Source organism: Heterocephalus glaber, unplaced genomic scaffold (genome assembly GCF_053883595.1).
Source record: "Heterocephalus glaber isolate CG9 unplaced genomic scaffold, H.glaber_assembly_v1.0 deba00001577, whole genome shotgun sequence".
Taxonomy (NCBI): domain Eukaryota; kingdom Metazoa; phylum Chordata; class Mammalia; order Rodentia; family Bathyergidae; genus Heterocephalus; species Heterocephalus glaber.
The window spans coordinates 24,035,820-24,057,042 of record NW_028258358.1 but is presented as its reverse complement, the minus strand read 5'-3'; the positions used below and the strand labels follow the sequence as shown (position 1 = coordinate 24,057,042).

At 34.6% G+C, this 21,223-nt stretch overlaps 1 long non-coding RNA gene across 1 annotated transcript in view; it reads left to right on the top strand.

Moving 5' to 3' along the window:
* The window catches only part of LOC147823531 (uncharacterized), a 43,742-nt gene that overhangs the window by 9,002 nt on the left and 13,517 nt on the right, over nucleotides 1-21,223 (top strand). The window contains exon 2 of the long non-coding RNA XR_015443720.1: nucleotides 14,002-14,173. This is a non-coding gene — a long non-coding RNA (uncharacterized LOC147823531). The remainder of the gene's footprint in view (nucleotides 1-14,001; nucleotides 14,174-21,223) is intronic.

The window sequence follows — 21,223 nt, the reverse complement described above, 5'->3', positions numbered from 1 at the left end:
GAGAAAATACAGAAAGTTACAAGTATTTAGGGGGAAGAGATGTGAAGGAATTTAACCACTCGTATGTTTCATATGAAAATGTAAAAGGATGCAACCATTTGGAAAACAATCTGATAATTTCTCACAAGATCAATGCTTACTATATGACCCAAAATATTTACATCTAAATATATACAGTGGAGAAATTAAAGAATACCCATTTCACCCAAAATAAGATCTCACTGGAAAATAATCAGCCTTCAAAACTACAGATCAAAAATGCTAGCCCCAATCACCTTACCTTACCTGCCATTACAGGGTAGCCAGGAAAAACAAAATAGCGAGGTTTAATCTGCATAACATTGGCCATCACCATGGTAAAGATCAGAGCTTATTTTAAAGTTAGGTCTTATTTGTGGAGAAACATGGGTAGTTTTACAGGAATATTCATAGTAAATGATTTGTATAAGCCAGAGTGAGAAAAAATAAAATAAATGATCAGCAGAGGAATGCAGAAGCAAATGTATAATATACATAGGATATTGTTCAGTCAACAAACTACTGATGCATTCTACAACATGCATTAACTGCGGAAACACGATGCTAAGTTAAGTCTGTTACAAAGAACCCTGCAATGTACAATTCTGTTTCCATAAAATGTGCAGAATAGGCAACATTGAGCAGATCTGTGCTTTCCTAAGACAGGAGAAGTAAAATAGAGAGAACTGACTGCTAATGGGTTTAGAGATTCAGGGTGATGAAAATGTAAACATTTTGAGAATGATAATTGCAAAAACAATATAACTTTATAAATTCTTGTAAGAAATTGAAACATTGTGTCCAAATCTAGATTATACAAACATCAACATGATAATGATAGCTAAACATGTTACATATACCGAAGTACACGTTTTTGCCTATGTTTGCATTTCCAATGGATAAATTTTATGGCAAGTGGATTATATTAATAAAATTACAAAAAGAGAGACAGACAAAGAGACCAATAAATGGAGTGTGTTGCTTAGTTTGAGGCTTTGTTCATGGTGAGCAGGACCCCCAGTAAAGTCTGTGCACAACGCGGCAAGGACAAGGTTAGACTTCTCCATTTCAGCATAATTTCTGCCTAGTGATTCCTCTTCCCAGATCCCATCCATCAAGGAAATGGTTATTTCACTAACTTTTATTGCCCCCATCCCCAGAAGAATAGTTCTGAGAATCAGTTGGGTATAACACTGAACCCCAGCCAAGGCCAATGAAAACACCATCTGTTGACCGATTAGAAAGGGAAATAATGTAAATAAAAAGACTAAAACATAGTGAGTTATAATAATACTTCATTGCATAAAAGAAAAGTTAATTATTTGAAGGCAAATTTCCTTTAATTTATAAAGTCTTTATCCTTAACAAAAAACAAACTCACAAAAGAAATATGGTAATACAAGTATGAAATGTAAGAAGAAAATTTGTTCATATAGATTTACGTTAATAACTGCCATTATTACTCAGATCAAAAAAGTGGACTTGACTAAATTATTTAATATCCTGAATATTTAATAAATGGAACCATCATTTTCTCAGTGATGATACAGAAATAATAAAAGTACTCTACTTTCGTATTTAGTGACAACAAAAGTTGGATCATTAATGAAATATCTAGCAGAGGCATAGCACATAGACAAAAGTAATATTTTTGGTCCATTTCTTTTCTTTTTTTTCTTCCTCTTGACAATATTTATTATACCAGTTTACAGAAGGAAAGGTAATAGTTAAGTGAGGTATTTGATATAAAGATACATCACAGGTAAAAAATATGAAATATATATATATTTTATATATATATAAATATAAATATTTTCCCATATATATTTATAGTTTAAAGATCCATAACCAATAGAAAGTTTAAAAAGTGTCAAAATATACTTCCCTTAACTTTTGCTCAGCATAGATTCACATCAACAGTGTGAGTATATAAGGTAATTGCAAATGAGAGAAGAGTAGTGAATCTAATAATTTTACCTATCAAATCATGAACTTTTTTCAATAATCCACTACACCTGGTTTATCCCTGAATGAAATATAACTAAAATTAATGTTTCCTTTGCCTTATCTTTCCAATGGGGACACCTTGACGCTCATGTAAATGTGTTCTACACTTTCATCAAATTTCAAACCATCAGTAAATTCTTAGTCTATTTTGTTACCAAGTAACTCAGATATACTGAATTTACAATTTTGTAACACCAAAAACAGTTTAATGTGAATTCCCTGGACACACATTTTAACATCAAATCAAATTTGATTCACAAAGAATGATACTTTGGAGTGAAAATCCTATAATTTAAAACATCTATACACCTTTCATAATATCATTCAGCTTGTTTAGTTGCATATAGCTTTGAGCATTGGTTAATAAATACAGTGGTAATCTTATAACAGATTGTCATGTTTTATTTCACAGAATGCAAACCTTCACTGGCTTATTTAAAGTCTCAGTCATATTAACTCCACTGCTTTCAGACATCACTTCCACCAAAAAGATTGTAATATGTATTGTTACCTTAAATATGGTTTAAAAATTACTTCTTAAAGCTATCTTCCTGAGCTTTCTTTGCTGGTTGTATTCAATCTAAACACAGAATTTCATAGTATTTTCCAAGGTTTGCTAAAATTGGATGCTGTAACTAACATTCTCTCATCTCTATAAAACTGTGTTTCATGCAGATTTATCCCCAAAGGGTTCAGGATTCTGAGATTTTTTCCCACTGTCAAAAGTAATAGGACTTTCATTTATTATACTTGCATATATATCCTATTGAGAATGAGATCCTTATTTCACAACTTTTGCATTTTATTTCTTTTACATATTTTGCCGTGTAATTATAATTTGTCATTGCATTGAAATTTTAAAATATGTCTATCAGTGCAATGGCTTTGGGAAAATATTATTATAAGGGCTTAACTAATAGCTTGCATTAGAGAGATGAAAACATTTTTCTCCTTGAAAATATATTTGGTTAGAATATCTTTTAAGCCTCTCATTATTCTCTAATGCTGTGTCTAAGTTATTTATATCACAAGAAGATTACATCTAAGGTGTTTCATTTGTTGTCCCTGCTTCAACTTCACAAAAATAATTTAACCAATTTGAATAATGGCTTTATTATTTGTAATTATGAGTTATAGTAAGGTTTATTTTATAAACATATGCAAACTACTGAACACACTACATGTATTTATGATGGAATTTAGGTATTCTCAGATGTTGGATATTTTCAATTTGATTTTACATCTTCCTCACTTCATCTAAATACACAAAGACAAAGTATATAATGAAGCCCTTACCCGATGATGCCATTATAATACCATAACATACAAGTGTTTTCAGTGTATTAACTTACAAAGCCAACAAATCAAACTGAATATTTTAACATCACTTATAAGATTAAAGTTTAAGAGATGTGATGAGCAAAAATATTAGTGAACAAGAGAAGTAACAGCAAATACCTGCTCATGTCTATCGAATTCTTGCATTATTTTGTGATAACTTTGTTGTAATTCTTTATATGAGTAAATATGTGACCTAGTAAGCATCCATATTAACATTTCTATGTAGTGACTCTCAAAAAGGAAAAAATAAACTTGAAGTCTTTGCTAAGAATTAATGTCATGAGAGTTAGCTATGGAAGGTGTGACTAAGGAAAAAGATGATTCACCTCTGTTAGAGTGTACCAGTAAATTATGATAATTTTTTAATGGGAAAAATAAAATGAAATACAATCACTGTTTTAACCTACCAACAAATTTTAATTATATGCTATTCAATTTCCTACTATAATTCAGTTTTCCAACTACAAAAACCATACTTAAGACTTAAAAAGCTTTCATTACAAATTCAAGTTCAAGGAGAAAAACGAATCACGATAGAATATTAATAGCAGTTTCTCTTTTATTTCTGTCATACTTCCGATTGAATAAGTATTATGTGAAATGACTATTTTTATTAGAAGACATGATAATGATTTATTAAAAGAAGAATTCTATCAGTCACAAAAATAGATCACAGATCTCACAGTTTTGTACTTAGCTCCCATATAGAGTAGAGGAGTATGTTCTTCTTGCAATTTTTATTATATAAAAATGTCAGTAAAATTACTAGTATTTTTTCTTATGGTCTATGTAATTTTTTCTCCTTATATTTTTTATAGGATAATCCTGGTGGAATTATGCCTCTATGACTTAGAAAGAGCATATTTTCTTTCTATATGCTTAAAAATAATTCTGCTTAAAAAGCACACGAGAAAGGAGACATGTCATATATTAATTAAATTTTATAATCATTATAAACAGCAATATTTCAAAGTGTAATAAATGTAAAGAGAGTAAATATAATGATTTAAAATCACATAGACAAACTACCTACAACTTAGGATATAAATTCTTAATTCTGAAATGCTATTTTCATTCACCTTCAACTCACAAAATACAATAAATAAAACCACATATCCACTTTACAGGAAAAACGTTTTTCTAGATAAAATCATTTTTGAGATCTTTATTCATTTATCTCACAATCTACTCTTTGACAGACTGTAATTGATGTGGAGATGAAGAAATGACTGATCTTTAGATAATTTTAGAAGGTGCCTTTATACTGAAAAAATTTATTTAGTACAGAGAAAAAATACATGGTGAAAAAAGAAAATATTTACTGAAATGGAATGCTGTGGAAAGAGAGGAGGTGTCTGGACTAAAAGGAAATGAATCTTCTCCAGAACAGAACAGAGCATATTGAAAGAACAGACAAATCAATGAATACAGCAAAATACTCCTAGAATAAGTATATTAGCAAGGAAAAGTGAAGAACATCCTGTATAATAATGAGCCTATTTTTTTCAACAAGCTCATTCAGTTACTCATAAACATGCTTTGGATTAACACTCTGGAAAGAAAGGAAGAAAGACAGAGAAAGAAAGGAGGACAAATTGCATGCAATGCAATTCTAGTTGGAGGAGATATAAAATTTAAATAACATATAATGGTACTTGAGCTCATTAAAATGTGAGAAAAACAAATTTCGGCTAAAAAGACCATGCTAAAACTATTATTTTATATATAATGTTTGAAGATGGCATTTGAGAAGCACTGAATGAAAAGAGAAAAGTCATGGGGTTATCTGAGGACACAATATTTAAGGGGAGAAAATAACAAATAGAATACTGAGGGCCAGCAGTAGGTTTCCAGATAAGAAAGTTCAAGAAGTGAGGTAATTGTGTTTTCAGTGGAAGGGGAAATTGGAAAATATGGTAGGAAAGGGAATCAGAGGAGTTGTAAGAATTTCTTTCAAAGTCTTACAGGTCAGGCAGTTAACTGCAGTATTTAAAGTAATGTAAAAAAAAAAATTGGAGCAAAGTAGTGAAACACTTTGATGCACTTTAAAAAATAATTTATATGATTCATGAATGAAAATTTCTTTTAGGAAAGAAAGCTGAAGTCCAGTGGTGAATTGTTGAGAAATGAGGAGCAGATAACTAATCAAAGAAAGTAGCTATAAGTAGAGAAATTTATGAAATCCAATGGCTACACAAAGATATCTCTTGTGTTTGGCAGGAAGTGTTGCCTGATCCAGTCATGTGGAGACATAGGGAAGGAAAGATGGATTTAGAAATGTATCAGTTTGGGGTTTTGAAAAGTGAGATAATTCCTTCCTTTTACTCTTTTTTTCTAGCGTAACTTTTAAGGTCACCAATTTCCATTTTGAAATGTATCTAGGTCTAGAAATTATTTCTGTATACATTGTCAAGACTATCAGCAAATAAACACAAGTCATTTTTATAATAAGAAGCAAAAAAAAAAAACCATGCTAATATGTGTTACACTATATTTCTTTTTGTATTTGTGTATGTAGAATGTATTTTAAAAGAAATTGTGTACATTGTACAATTTTGGAATAAATTTTGGTGAATAGTGCAGGTTTTACAGATAGATGCATATCTTTGAAGGAATATGTGCTGCTGGTCTATGTTATTTAAAAATATTTTAAATCAAAGTATGATCATAACCAAAAATATAGTTCAAGAATTTGAGAGCTAATATTACTAATGAAATATTATTTTTAAATTACAGATAGGAGGAATATTCTTTCCAATGTGGTTATTTTTGTACATCTCTAAGACAATTTATTTTAGTGGACCGATTGGATGAATGAGTTCCTCTTTTTCATAGATGTGGACTTAACTGTACATTTATTGAAACATGCATTTTTGAAAATCATTTATATTGACATTATTTGTGTATTTTTTGTTCATTCTGAAATTTTATGTTTTATGGACCTATTGCAAAAACTTAACAGGTCTTCAGTCATCAATTTAGGATGATTTTTGATTTATTTATCTCCAGTAGTAATCACTGTTAATACTAATTCCAACATTAAAATGACTCAACAAAAGCTTTAAATATTCTTTTATTTAAATTAGTAAGCTTACATGTCAACATTATGTGTATGTGATTATGCCTATAACTGCTTACTAAAGAAGAGTAAACATTATACAATATATAATAGAATTCTATGTGTTAGACATGATTAAATTTATTACAACATTTTCAGTTACATATTGGCGGCATCTGCTAGTACATAAATAATTTTGTACTCATAGTGAAGTAGCTGGAGGGAAACAATCTGCAGACTTAACTATACACTAAAGAACACATTATAAATATCAAAGGCAGAAGTTGCACTGAAATCAAGAATAAATAAGCCTTTTCCAAAATTGACTACCTAAAAAGAATATATTTTAAGGAGACATTTGAAGAAATTGTTACATTTTTATGTGTGTTTGCCTAAAACTACAGTGTATGAAAATGCTCAGAATCACAAGAAAAGCTCTGATTCTAATATACAAAAGCAAGATACATTTGGAAGAATGTATCTTTTGGAACAAATTAAATTGTGTATGAATAAAGAAAAGAAATAGTTAGAAAATATATTTAAAATCTTCCATGATTACTATAAAGTGTTTAATATAAACACACCTGTTTTGCTAAAATTAAGTGGCATATTCTCTTTGAATAGTGGAAAACACTTCAAAATATATAAAATTTAGTACCATAGCATTTCCTAATTTCTGTATATGGCATTAATTGTTGAAATATACGAGATGTATGTTTGCAATTCTCATAACTAACACTGAGATTTGTAGCACTTTTCATATGATGAAAAGTATAAAAGAGACTTTATTTAGGGAAGCACAGACGGGTATAACTGGGCTATGACAACTATAATAACATTGATAATTGAATTTTAAAAGATCCATTTTGAAAGACCAAATTTAAAAGAATTAAGAACAAAACATCCAGATTACTGGTTCTGAAATTTCTATGACATATATGTGATACCTAACCTGTACTTTTATCATTATCAAGAAAGAATGTCATTTATGTGGAAGCATAATTTTAAGGAGTGTTAATCTACTATAGTTTCTGAAAGGGTGTGCTTCTTTCTAAGACATTTTTCATAATAGCTAGCCTCACAAATATTTTTAAATGTTCAAAAGTGAAAAAATATTATTTATAGGACAAAGCACTATCGGTTCCATGAAGTCTAGTCTTCAATACAATTAATGACAGCATAGGCAAAAGCTAATCTTTTTATATTTCAGAATTAACAAAAGTTTAAAAATCTGGAGCGCATTTATTCACAAAGCATCAACTAGCAACAAAAAGCAAAATGAAATGTATAGTGAATTTTGCAGCTTTTAAATTTGTGTATTCTCATACAATTCTTTTTAGCTCCATGGAACCATGCAAAACCAGAAGAAAAACAGCAGCTGTGAAAACCAACAGCCTAGTGACAACTGGGTCTGGGTGGACAAATGGTGTGCAGATCACGTCTGAAGCACTCCCAGAAGCCCTGGTACCAGAGTGATGTCCATATTTGATAAATATGACTGCTGTCTGGAAAAGTACCTTTTTAGGGGCTTATCTTTATTTGACCTGACTCAAAGTTGAAAGAATTCAGTGGCTATGGTTTACTATCAGAGGAATATAAGACTGGGATAATCGTTTAAAGAATTAAAAGGTTTGCCTAAAATTAAAAAAAAAAAATTTGAAAAATAGTGTTGAAAAGTTTTGACATAGTCCTTGAGATCCAAAAGTCTGTGAAAGACCTATAATATTCTAATGTTAAATATTTGGTTATCTTTGGTGTTCTATATAAGTACAAAGTTAAAAATAAGGAAGAGATACAAGTACCAAAACACTGAAATAATTTCTCAGCACGCACTCATGGGTGCTCTTGGCAAGGACCATGAGATTTGTTTTTTCAATACTTGAAGTGACTCTTTGTCCAAACATTAGATGACAATTACTCTGACCAAAAAGCTGGAATCAGTGCCTGCATATAAAAATAATGCATAGTTTACAAAATTATTCCATGAAAATTGCTATTAACATAGCCACAGCAGCACATACTGAGATTAGGAAATAGATTTTCTGACTTAGATGATTATATTATTTAAAACGTCTAGCTTTCAACTATAATTGATAAGAAATGCAAGAAAACGATGGCCCATGTACAGAGAGATGGAGCAACAGCAACAACAAATGAAACTTATTCACAAAGAAACCAAAGCAACAGTGCACAGAAATTGAGGAAGCCCAAATGTTGAACTTGTGAGACAACAACTTTATATAAGTCATATTGAGTTTAGAAAAAAGTAAAGCAAACCATGACTGAAGAACCAAAAATGTATGAGAATGATCTCCATATGGAGTAATAATAAAGTGACTGAAAGCAATATAAAGTCATAGATAGCGATTTGAGAGTTAAAAATATCACCAATATGAAAAACCCACTACATTGATTCTACCTGAACTGGCAGAAAATCAGAATTCAGAAAAATGATCCAAAGGAAACTGACCATTTTCTCTACCAGGAAAAAGAAATGAAGAAAAATTAGCAGTTTAACAACATATGTATACAGCAGTCTCAGAAAGACAGACAATCTGGAATTCACATCATTACTTGTGTTTTGAAACATTTATAATAGATATTCTTGCTGGAGTAAGATGTGACTGTGGTGTTATTTTGTTTTGCATTTCTCTAATGGTCAAATATGCTGAACATTTTTCAGATACTTACTGGGCATTTGTAGTTCTTCTCTTGTGAAGTATCTGTTCATTTCAATTGACTTTTTGTTTGTTTGTTTGTTTGTTTTAGAGATTTTTTTGTTAGCTTTTTTTTCTTTAACAAACCCTAGATATTAGTTCTTTGTCTACGGAATAACTGACAAAAAAAAAAAATTCCCCTTCTGTAGATTGTTGGTTTACTCTGTTGGTTGTTTCATTTGTAGTGAAGATTTAAATTAGGTATAAAAATTTCCAAAGATGAAGGAGTGAAGGGAGGGGAAGGGGAAAGGAAAAGAGCAAAAGGAAAAACTATGAGAAAAGAAAAAATAATTGGAAGTGAAATCTATGTAAATAGGGAAGGGCGGAGGGGGTGAAGGGTGCACAGGTAATGGGGGAAAAAAAATAAGAACTAAGATATATCATGTACAGGCACAAGCACCCAATGATAAATGTAAACGAATTATATATCTAAAATGTACCAATAAAAGAACTAAAAAAAATAAAAAATAAAAATAAATAAATTAGGTATAATTTTTTTTGCTGATTTGTGGTACATATTTTTGTTCAATTAGGGTTCTGTCCAGAAAGTTCTGCCTACATCTATGTCTTCAAGAATTTTATTCAGTTTTTTCTTCCACTAGTTTCAGTATTTCTATTTTAAAAGTAGGTCTATGGTCCATTTCCAGATGATTTTAGTACTGGGAGATATGGATTTAGTTTCATTCTTCTGCATGCACTCTCTGCAGTCCTCATGTGTCAACAAGGCTTTCTCTGACATATATTATTGGCCCCTTTGTCAAAAAAATCAAAAGAATTAGAGTGCTTGGCACTATTGCTATATCTTCTATTTTATTGCATTGGTCAACATGTCTTTTTAAAAATTACTTCCATGCTGTTTTTATTACTGTAGTTTTGCAATATGTATTGTTTAGTGCATTTGTATTTATAGTTGCTATCATTTCCTACTGAATTGTTCCCTTTATCAGTAGGTAGCAACCTTTATTTCTTCTGAGAAGTTTTGGCTTCAAGTCTATTTTGTTTGAAAATAGAATACAGCAGATAGTCCTACTTGCTTTTGGGCTCCTGTTGTATGGATTATCGTTTATATGAATTGTTTTCCTGGAAATTGAGTTCTTTCCCTAGACTTAAAATATTCTGAATGATTTTGATAATTTTTATAACATCTGTGTCATCTTCTAGTCTTTCTTTATTTCCTATAATTCTTAGGTTAGTTTTTTTTTTTTTTTTAGTCATTTCTCAGCTGTTACATCCTGCTTCCTTGGTTTCTTGTTTTTAAAATATCATTGAGTGCAAGACATAAACCAAAAAGATTCATACAAAAAAGAAAAGAAAGACAATAACTCAAATTTTTTTTTCCATGAACTAAGATAAACTAGTAGCAAAATAATATGTCAGGCCAAGTAACTAGTTTGAAGATAACAATGAGCAGTATAGTAACTTTTGTTATTTTCCTTTATTTGATTATAATTTTTTCATTGTTTCATAAAATAAAAGATAAAATTTTCAAGTAGAAAATATATCATTTTAAAGATGTAATATGGTGCTGAATTTTTATTTACCTACTTATTAGAATGGGGAGGACAATAAACGATCAGGAGTAACATTTTGGTATATGTTCAAAGGTATGAAAAGGAAGCTTGGAGAATATCAGACATCAATACACAATACAATTAAGTACTGCAAAAAGTATCACTGACTACAGGATCTCCTGCATAAATCTTGTCTTCTGTTTCTGATATTCTGTCCTCATATTGGTCATTTCTACAGCTTATACTTTCAATTGAATTTTTATATATTGAATTTCTGTTTTATTATTTAACATGATTTCTAATTCTTTACTGAAATTGTCTTCCTGTCTGTATTGCTTTGTTTATTTACTCAATTTTTTTTTGTCTTCTTTAAGCTTATCGATCATTTTATCCACTTACATCCTCTTTCAGCTCTTTGAACATCTTACGGGCCATTTTATGTGTCTCTGTTAAATCTCTTCAAACATTTTATCCATCTGGTTTTTTAATTTATCCACTTCACTTCTTGTGTGATAAGTTTTGGGGGAGTTAAGAATTTTAGAGGCATCATTTTTCAATTGCTTTTGTACTGAGAGTTGAAGATCAATTAGAGTAGAAAAACTCTGACTGCAGTGTGGCGACCTCATTAACGATTAGTGCATGTTTCCCTTTGATGTAATCAGGGCTTTGGTGATGGATTCACATTTATAAACCTCTTCAACCTATTCAGCTTAATAGGGGCAGTCCTGGTTGCTGTGTTTCAAGGAGAGAAGACTATTAGTTATGTCAGCATTTCTAGGAGCCAACTGTATCTCAGTCATGCAATTTAAAACTTGTTCTAACAATTTCACCTTTTTTCAATAGCTAGGAAAAGTATATACTTCTGCTGAATGGTAAGCTGGGATGTGTAGAATAGGGGGAAGGACAAAGGAAGAGAAGAGAAAGAGCAAAGATAAGAAGGAAGAAGGTGGGTAAAAAAGATAGCGAGTGATAGAAAAGAATGTAAGGCTTTGTCAGTATAGGAGGCCTGAGAGAATATTTGCAGGGGAAGGAAAAGGGATACAGAGAAAGGGAGCCATTGGACATTGAGGGAAGCTGGGAGATGGTCAGAACCAGCTCATATGCCAACGACAAGGTTATATTCGATTCCTACGTACACAACATTTTTGGTGTCATTAACCTAATATGCCCATGAAAGGTGTTGTTTAAACTAAAGCACTACTTAATTCTTATTTTCATTTTCACATACAAATATCTCATACACATACAAAATGAGAAAAAAAGAAGACAAAAGGAATAAAGATAACCACATGCATACAAATGAATATACAAAAGTATAGAATACTCTCAAACCTCTTTAACTGTAGTAAGAATTAGACCAGTGTGGTCTCCCCCACGTGTTCATGAATGGAGAAACTTTGACTTTTTAGTGTGGGTTCAGATGGATGGCTGAGCCTGCCTCCTTTCTTCACAGGTGATGTTCTGCTTAGTTTACATTTTGCTCTTACTGTCTTGACCAGCTGGAAGTTTTATGCCTCTGTCTAGGATGGGAAAACTGTAATTGTGCAAATAGGAGAGGGTGCAGCACAGCTGCTGATTACCCAAGCGGGTTTTCTCAATTTCTACCCCCTTTCCTCCAGGACAACACCCTCGGGTATTGGACTTTCTATGAGCCCGTGGGGGACCCTCACTGAAAATGCTGCTCCCCTCTAGTTTTCTGTTAGTGCCTCTGCACCCCAAAAGCATCATTCTCTACCCAACAACATTGCAGCCCCCCCAGGGCCCATGGCATTCAGTAGCTTTTGGCTGGAGGTGCGAAGATTCAGGTGTGGGCATTGAAGGGTGACAGTTGGGCAGTGTCTCAAGGTCATGCACAATTCTAGCTGGAGTTTGAGGAAGTGATAATGAAGTGCCTCCTCTGGTGTGGTGTGGTGCCTGGAGTTTTCCCACTCCCCTGTGTCAGATTAGGGAGCTGACTCCCCTCCTACAATTTGTTCTCTTCCCTGCCAGTGAATAAAGTGCCTTGCCAGTCCAACTGGGCCACTGGGCCTTTTTCCATCCCTTTACAAGTAGTGCTTTGCTTTCACTTTTGCTGATTTGGGCATGGCTACCAAGAGGCTTTTGCCTTTGCCTTATGTTGAAACACCTTCAATTTAATGTGTGTGGGGGTTCAGTGTATCTGGTTAACTACACAATCTTTCTCTGATTTCCAACAGGGCCTCCTCAAGCTCTTCCCTTTTCCCTCCATGTTAATTCTGGCAGCTACTTAAGTAATTGCTTTCCATGCGGCTGCAAAGGATCACACTGTGCCACACCCTGGGGGTATGCAGCTCCTCTCCTGCTCTCCAGCCACATCCCCACACTCCAGAAAGTATCACAGTCCAAGCTCTCTTCTGCCTAAGGCTTGCATCACTCAGCTGGGAGTGGGAGGCTTTCCATCTGGGCTGGAAGAGTAAGTGGTGGGGAGAGTATCCCAAGGATGCAGAACTCCCTGGTGTGTAGGGGAGAAATGCAACAGTGCCTGCCTTGGCACTGCTCAACTGTCTTTCCTCCCTGGGATCACACAAGTTACAACCACTGCTCACCTCTGCACTACTCTGAGAGTTGCTCTGTGTATGGTTCTAGGTGCTAAGGATCCTGCCCTTGTTTTTAGTTTCCCAAAGTCCACCAGTCCTAACTCAGTCACTGCCCTCTGAGTGATACTCTGGATTCTGGTCCCTCCAGTGTCTTCATCTGTGAAGATTCACTTTGCCATGCTCTCTCTCCCCATGAGCAGGGCTACTGGCCCACTGAAGAGAAGATTAGGATGAGTGCCTGGCTCCTTCAGTCAGGGCATTAGATCCTCCCCCAGGATGGTGTGTTTGCCATGCTGAAGGAATAAGAAGGGCTCCATCAGTTCCTTCCTGTATATGGGTCACTTCCCCTTTTCTGAGGGTTCATACTTCCCAGTTCAAGCTTCCAACCTCACCATATGCACGGCCACCTCTGGCCAGCCATGATTGCATGATTCTATTTATGAGAAATGTGCAAAACTGACAAAAAAGCTAATTGATGGTTTCCAAGGACTGGAAAAGAAAGTAAAAGGAGAATAACAGTCTAGGGTAAAAGGATTTCAGAGGAGTGAATACGTTTTTCTAAATTTATATCATGTTAATGGTGGAACAACTCAATTAATATAACAAAACTGTTTTTACAATTTGCTAGAGTAATTTTAAGCAAGTAATAAAGAGTTCACTAGTACACATATATGCATAGACACACACATGCACTCATGCAGGCGCCTATGCATTTATATGCAAATGAATCGAGATGGTGTTGGGTCTAGTTTGCTAAAAAGCTTAAATATAATTCTCATTCATGCCCTACCGAGGTCCTGAGTCGCACAGAACATGGTGAATCAGCCCTCCTCAGACAGACAGGTCTGTCCATGCCCTACTGAGGACCTGAGTCGCAAGGAAGACACTGAATCACCCTGCTGCAGATAAGCAGCCACCTGGTTCCACACTAGGAAGGGGCAGAGGACACCAGACCACCAGACCAAGGTACTGAGTCCCGCTGTTCATGGCCCAGAGGTAGGGGCTTCCTGGTCACCATTCCTCCCGCGGCTCCTAGCCCAGAGGAAAGGGCTTTTGGGCCATCTTCTGTCCCGCTGCTCCTGGTCCAGAGGAAGGGGCTTCCAAGCCACCATCCCTCCCGCTGCTCCCAGCCCACAGGAAAGAGCTTTTGGGTCACCATCCCTAACGCTGCTCCCGGCCCCTGTCCCACCTCACCCAGCTCAGAGGAGGCAATCCGTGCAGGTGCTAACAGCCCCCCACCCCAGTCAAAATGACAAAACACATAAATAAGTCTCAAAACCAGACTTCCAGATCACCTACAGCAACCCCAAAGGGACATGAGATGGAACACTCTGATACTCAACCACCTGGACCCACTGAACTGGCAACAAAAGGGGATCTGGAAAAAATGAAATCAGAAATAATTTCTCAGATAACAGGAGAAATTGTGCCCCTAGTGCAAGACATGATTCATAAATCTAGAGAGGAGCTCAGGAACATGGTGGAATCCCAACATAAGAAACAAATGGAATCCATAAAACAGATGCAAATAGATTTCCAGGACATGAAAAACTTCACTGAAAGTCTACACAGCAGAAAGAGCCAATGTGAGGACAGAATTTCAGATATAGAAGATAAGATTGCAATTAGTGACTGGGAAAAGAAAAATTGCTTCAAAATTATAAGGGAACATGAGAAATCAATCCAGCAGCTGCTAGATGATGCAAAGAAAAATAACATAAGACTGATTGGGCTCAATGAAGAAACAGAAGAGAGTGGAGATGACATAAAAAATCTCTTCACAGAAATAATGGGAGAAAACTTCCCAAGCAGGGGAAAAGAGCTTGACATACACATAAGTGAGGCATACAGGACTCCAAATAGCCTTGATCAAAAAAAAATCTACACATAGGCATATAATTGTTAAGATTCCAGAAACACAACAGAAGAACAAAGTTCTCCAAGCAGTCAGAGAAAAGAAACAAATCACATACAAAGGAAAACCCATCAGAATCACAGCAGACTTCTCAACACAAACCATCAAGGCAAGAAGAGCTTGGAGTGACATATTCCAAGCCCTAAAAGAAAACAGCCTCCAACCCAGATTGATGTACCCTGCAAAACTGTCTTTCAAAATGGATGGAGAAATAAGATACTTTCATGACAAAGAGCACCTTAGGAACTTCGTGAATACCAAACCAGCACTCCAAAGAATTTTACACAATATCCTAGGAGCAGACATTGAGGATCACAACCCCAGGAAGCAAAGCAGAATGAACCTATCTGGCATGACAAGAAATTAAATGTAAAGGGGGAGAACCCAACAAAAAGAAAAAGTCATGGCAATGATAAGTCAATATGTTTCAGTTATAACCAGCAATGTTAATGGTCTCAATTCACCAATCAAAAGAAATAGACTGGCAGAATGGGTCAAGAAGTAAAATCCAACAATATGCTGCATACAAGAAACACAATTCAAAAGGAAACTCATAGACTAAAAGTTAAAGGGTGGAAAATAATATCCCATGTGACAAGAACTCAAAAAAAAAGCAGGAGTAGCTATCCTCTTTGCAGATCAAGTAGATTTCAAACCAATACTGATTTAGAGAGACAAAGAAGGACACTACATCCTTGTAAAGGGAAGAATCCAAGAGGAAGAGATGACAATCATAAATGTCTATGCACCAAACACTAGTGTGCCCAACTATATAAAACAAATACTAACGGACATGAAAAGTCATATATGCACTAATACAATTGTAGTGGGGGACCTCAATGCCCCACTATCACAAATAGATAGATCAACTAGACAAAAAATAAGTAATGAAATACTAGAACTCAATCAAACTCTTGAACAAATGAACTTAACAGATGTTTACAGAGTCTTCCACCCCACAAAATGAGAATACACATTCTTCTCAGCTGCACATGGGTCATTCTCCAAAATAGACCACATACTTACACATAGATCATGTTTAAGTAAGTGCAAAGGAATTAAAGTTATTCACTGAATATTAACAGACCATAGTGTCATGAAATTGGAGATCCATAGCAAAAGAAACTCAAAAAATTTCATAAACATGTGGAAATTGAACAACAAACTTCTGAATAACCAATAGGTCACAGAGGAAATTAAAGAAGAAATCAGACAGTTCCTTCAATTAAATGACAATGACAATACAACATATTGGAATCTATGGGACACAATGAAAGCAGTCTTATTAGGAAAACAGAATGAGCCCAATTAAACAACCTGATGCTGAACCTCAAGCTTCTAGAAGAAGAACATGACAACCCCAAAGCTCATACAAGGGAAGAAATTATAAAGATCAGAGGAGAAATCAATGCAATGGAGACTAAGAGAAAGATACAAAAAAATCAATGAAGCCAAGAGTTGGATCTTCGAAAGAATCAACAAAATTGACAAACTTTTAGCCAACCTTGTCAGAAAAATTAAAGAAAAGGCCCAAATCCATGCAATTAGGAATGAAAAGGGTGAAATGACAACAGACCCAGCAGAAATCCAGAGGATCATCAATATTTACTTCCAGAACCTATACACCAATAAGATGGACAACACAGAAGAAATGGACAGATTCCTAGATACATATGAATTACCCAAGTTGAATGAAGAAGACCTAACAATTCTGAACAACCCAATATCAACCAATGAAATTCAAAATGTAATTAAAAACTTATCAACTAAGAAAAGCCCTGGCCCTGGGGCTTCACTGCTGAATTCTACAAGACATTTAGAGAGGAACTGCTGCCACTACTGTTTAAAATCTTCAATGAAATTGAAAGAGAAGCAATAGTCCCAAATTCATTCCTGGAAGCAAGCATCACCTTGATCCCCAAAGCAGAGAAAGACCCAATTGAAAAAGAGAACTATAGGCCAATCTCATTAATGAGCATAGATGGAAAAATCCTTAATAAGATACTGGCAAACAGAATGCAGAAGATCATCAAGAAGATCATACACCCTGATCAAGTGGGATTCATCCCAGGGATGCAGGGATGGTTCAAAATATGAAAATCAATCAATGTAATACACTATATCAATAGAGCCAAGGACAAAAACCATATGATTAACTCCATAGATGCTGAAAAAGTATTTGACAAAATCCAACATGTATTTATGATACAAACCCTACAAAAAATTGGAATAGATGATCTCTACCTCAAACTGATAGAAGCCATCTATGAAAAACCACAGCCAATATCATACTAAATGGTCAAAACTGAAATCCTTCACACTAAAATCAGGAACAAGACAAGCATGTCCACTATCACCACTCTTGTTCAATATAGGTCTGGAAACATTAACCTCGGCAATTAGACAAGAGGAAGAAATAAAAGGAATAAAGACAGGTAATGAAGAAGTCAAATAGTCATTATTTGCAGATGACATGATACTCTATATAGAAGATCCCAAGAACTCCACCAAAAGTCTTCTAGACTTAATAACCAAATTCACTCAAGTAGCTGGTTACAAGGTCAGCACACAAAAATCAATAGCTTTCTTCTACACCAAAGACAGACTCACTGAGAGAGAAACAGGGCAAATAATTACTTGCCCAATAGCATCCAAAAAACTGAAATACCTAGGAATCAGCCTAATGAAAGAAATCAAAAGCCTCTTCTCTGAAAACTATAGCACTCTGAAGAGAGAGATTGAAGATGATATCAGAAAATGGACAGACATCCCTTGCTCCTGGGTAGGAAGGATTAATATAGTGAAAATGGTCATATTTCCAAAACTGCTGTACAGATTTAATGCAATTCCAATTGAGATCCAGCAGCATTCTTCATGGACCTTGAGAAAACAATCCAAAAATTCATTTGGAACAAGAAGAGACCCAGAATAGTAAAAGCAATTCTAGGTAACAGAGATATGGCAGGGGGTATCACAATCCCCAACCTGCAACTATACTACAAAGCTACAGTGATAAAAACAGCATGATACGGGCAAAGAAACAGATTTGAGGACCAGTGGAACAGATTAGAAGATGCAGATACACTCAGCCATCTCATCTTCCACAAAGGCACCAAACACCCTCACTGGAGGGAAGATAGCCTCCTTAATAAATGGTGCTGGAAAAATTGGACTTCAACTTGCCAAAGATTAAAACTAGACCTGTATCTCTCACCATGCACTAAACTAAAATCAAAATGGATTAAAGATCTAAATATTAAAATAGAAAAGCTGAACCAGTTGGAACAGAGGTTAGGTAGAACCCTTGAAGACATCGGTGTAGGAAAAGATTTTATGAACAAAACCTCAGTTGCCCATGAACTAGCACAAACAATCAACAAATGAGATCTCTTCTTATTAAAAGGCTTCTGTACAGCAAGAGGAACCACCAGCAGTGTGAAGAGACAACCCACAATGTGGGAAAAAATCTTCACCTGCTCTTCCTCAGACAGAGGTCTACTATCTCAAATCTATAAAGAACTTAAAAAGATCAGACCTCACAAATTTAAAGACCCAATCCAAAAATGGGCGTCTGAAATGAACAGACATTTCTCAGACAGAGAAGTAGAAATAGCAAATAAATACATGAAAAAATGTTCAACATCACTGGTCATTCAAGAGATGCAAATGAAAACAACACTGAGATTCCACTTCACTCCAGAAAGAATGGCTGCTGTCATGAAACCAACCAGTAACAAATGCTGGTGGGGCTGTGGGGAAAGAGGAACCCTGCTCCACTGCTGGTGGGAGTGTAGACTGGTACAAGCACTGTGGAAATCAGTATGGAGATACCTCAAAGAACTAGGACTGGAAGTCCCATTTGACCCCACTATTCCACTGCTGGGGATCTTCCTCAAAGAATTAAAAGAATCAGACCACAGTGATATATGTGTTCTCATGTTCATAACAGCATGGTTCGTAACAGCTAAAACTTGGAAACACCGCAAATGCCCATCAACTGGGGACTGGATAAAGAAAATGTGGGGTTTTTAAATAAAATGGAGTACTACTCAGCCATAAAAAAATGAGAAATTAGAGACATTTATAGCTAAGTGGGTGCACATTGAGGCAATACTCTTAAGTGAAATAAATAGGACACACATGTGTAAATACCGAATAGTTTCTCTGGTGTGAGAAACGGAAAGTGTAAATAAGGACTAAATGTATAATAGGTAATGTGAAATAGGAAGAAAAGGGGCAAAGGGGAAGGAAGTGGGAGGGCTAGGGGAAAGGATAGAAGGGAATGGGATTAATATGAGAAAATGGAAAAATAGGAACAAAATCTTTGTAAATAGGGAGGACTGGAGGGGTTGAAGGGAGGGCTGGGCAAGGGTGAAAAATAAGAACCAAGAGAGACTATATAAAGGTGCAAATTTCCAATGATGAATGTCATTATATTGTATACCTAAAATGTACCAATGATTAGAATGAATAATCGACAATGCAAAATAGGAAGAAAAGGTCCAAAGGGGTAGGGGTAGTGGGAGGGGCAGGGGAAAGGATAGAAGGGAAAGGAAAAATGCTGAGAAATGGAAAAAATGGAAATAAAGTCTTTGTAAATAGGGAAGGGTGGAGGGGGTGAAGGGAAGGCCAGGAATCGGGAAAAAATAAGAACCAAGATGCATTATGTAAAGGTACAATTCCCAATGAGAAATGTAATTGTGCTGTATACCTACAATGCACCAATAAAAGAATTTAATACAAAAAAGTAATTCTCATTAACAAAATTTTATTAAATTTTATTAAAATATAAAAGGCATTTAAATGTATAAAGCTATTTAACATGATATGTATAACCACCTTTCATGTAAACATGGTAGCTTCATGACAAGTAAAATAATAGAAAGAAAGTTTTATTTATTTTCAAAATATTTGGGAACCTGAACTATTGCCTTTGATTCAGTTCTTTTTCCTACTCTTGACTTTTTATTTTTGGCCCTATCTGTTCTTATTATATTAATGTAGCTTCTACTTGACATTAAAATCTCTTCCTCAGCAAACACAGACTTTTATGTTCTGTTTTGAGATTTTTTTTTATCTGCTTTTCTCTAACTTTCCAGGAGAACTGACCTTAACCTTCCCAAAGCTTTGGGAGGACAAAAGATTATTTGTTTTGTTGGATTGACCTTATTACTTTGTTAAATCTCAACATAATAAAATAAAATGAGCCTGATTGCATTTATTCAACACAAAATATTCTTATTTATTTATTTTCTCACTGATTTTTTTTTTTTTCCTAGAATGAGTTCATTGTGTGAATCAGGGACAAAATGACTCTTAGGGTCTTTATAGGACAACAAGTCAAGTTGTCTGATCACTAAATTAAAGGCACTACTTTCTTCCATTACCCTCAGAAATGTATACACTGGTAAAATGGATCCATATACAAAGAGAAAGTCTGACACTCCAATATAGAGTGAGGAAAGAATATTGAATTTAATTCTCACATCAAGAATATAATATGGCGATTTGGACAAGATCTATGCAATATGAATGAATATAACCTCTTGATGGAAAATTTAGAGCAAACTTTTATAGTAAATAATGCAAATAGAATCCTATAATATATTTGTACTGAAAATATCTGAGAAACTGAAAGTCACTGACATTACATTTTAAATGGCTGATTTAACGATAACAAATATATGCATATACAGGTGAACTTGCAGTTCATTTTCTACTTGCGACTTACGTCAGTCAGCAATGGAGGGAGAGAGAATGCAGAAAATTCACATTTCCGAGAGAAATCAATAGGCACTTCTCAGATGAAGAAGCACAAACAGCCAATAAATACATTAAAAATGTTTAACATCCCTGGCCATTCGAGAGATATAAATTAAAACAACGAGTTCCACCTTAGTTCAGAAAGAATGGATATCATCAAGAAATAAACCAACAACAAATGTTGGAGAGGCTGCAGGGAAAAAGGAAACTTTCTGTACTGTTGGGATTGTAAATTGGTACAACCACTAGGGAAATGAGCATGGAGATTCCTCAGAAAACTAAAACTAGAATTTCTGCTTGACCCAGCCATTCCACTCCTAGGTATCTTCCTGAAAGAG